Here is a 1,561-nt window from a genome sequence, read left to right as displayed (position 1 = left end):
ACTAGTGGCAGTGCACGAGTTACAGTATGCGTGCCCTGGTCGCTTCTGGCAGCTTACTGCCACTTCTCACAGAAAAGGGAGAGCGGTAGACAAAAAGAAATAAAAGCGCAAGGTGCAGGCTTTTATTTATTGTCAGCGTTCCTTTGCTACGGTTGCTGTTCGCTGACATCCGCACCAGGCTCGATCCCAACATTCACCTTCTGCGATAGCAAAATTCCTATTTATCAGTATAGGAGCATCCGCAAAAAGACTAGCAGAACTTCTTCTAGACTAAAGATACCTAACATCACCCGATGGCCAGCGCTGACAACCGTTGAGCCCTGGTGGTGCCCAAATCGCACATGTCAAAAACGTGTTGCGGCGCATCCCCTACGCGTTCAATAATATTTACGACGCGCATACGAGCTTCGATGGACCTTTCACAAAACATTGAAAAATTTGAGCGGTAAAAATGAATGGTTAGTTAGATATAAATTACAAATTGGCTACACCTCGACTTTACCCATGTCTGCTATGCTGCTGCTGCTACTCCTGAGACCGCACAGCTCAATAGAAACGCGTGAACAGCGATGCCGATAGCAACCGCGGGATCCCGAAGGAATTATCCGATTATTATTAATAGTATGTTCGTCCGTTACTGAGGCGCGAGCGCGGTATTTGTGTTGTGGTGTCAGTTGACGCCGCCAGGGCCGAAAGGGTTAATGAGGTAAACTCCGTGCTTCCACTTCCGTGCCGACTGCGACATCTTGCTAAAAACGACCAAAGTTGCGCCAGTGTGTGTGTGTGTTGTTATGTCTCGCCTACGACGCGCGGTATAGCCGGCGCGGATGCAACGGACGCCGCGGCTTTGTTCAAAGCGGCGGTCATTTGGACCCGTTCATCGCTGCCGCAACGCCTCCCGCCAAGCGCGTCCAGGCAGGTTTCAGTGCCACGTGTCGTCGTGCGTGCGTGTGTGTGTGTGTGCATGTTTTGCCCACGCTTGTCAAAGCGCGGCAGCCGGGGAGAGGAGCTCCCCAACTGGGAGGCGAGGAGGTCTGACCGGCGCCGGCCCGGCGGACGCGCCCGTCACGCCTGAACATGTTCAAGCGTCGCCGTATCGGATGACTCTTCCCAAGCCGTTCCCTCTTGCCCTCGACTCCGAGGGCATAAAACGCCGCTGCCCCAAACGCCGAGGGAGACTTCGATTCCTTCCTTCGAGTAACGTGGTCGCCCTGACCGGCTGCTCTTTTGGCGATGCCAGAATAAACAAGTTGTTCTGTTGCCAGTCGACTCATCCTTTGCCGGGACCTTCGGATGTTTCCAGCTTTGCCCCAGGCCGCCAGGCCAACGCTACCCTTGGGGCTTGCAACCCATTTGCAACAACTGGTTGCCAGCGGTGAGATCCCGACAACGGAGGCCAGCAGCGAAGATATGCGGTCAACTGTATGCTGAGCAGCTCAACGACCATCCGGGAGCAGTGCAACGAGCCCTGTGTGATGACTGGTTGCCTGCAGCGGAACGACTGCGCTGAATTCGTGGCTGCGAGGTTTGGTGAGTGCGGGACTTTCTTCTTCTGAGTTTT

Source organism: Amblyomma americanum, chromosome 1 (genome assembly GCF_052857255.1).
Source record: "Amblyomma americanum isolate KBUSLIRL-KWMA chromosome 1, ASM5285725v1, whole genome shotgun sequence".
Taxonomy (NCBI): domain Eukaryota; kingdom Metazoa; phylum Arthropoda; class Arachnida; order Ixodida; family Ixodidae; genus Amblyomma; species Amblyomma americanum.
The sequence above is the reverse complement of the archived record's forward strand: the minus strand, read 5'-3'. Positions refer to the sequence as shown.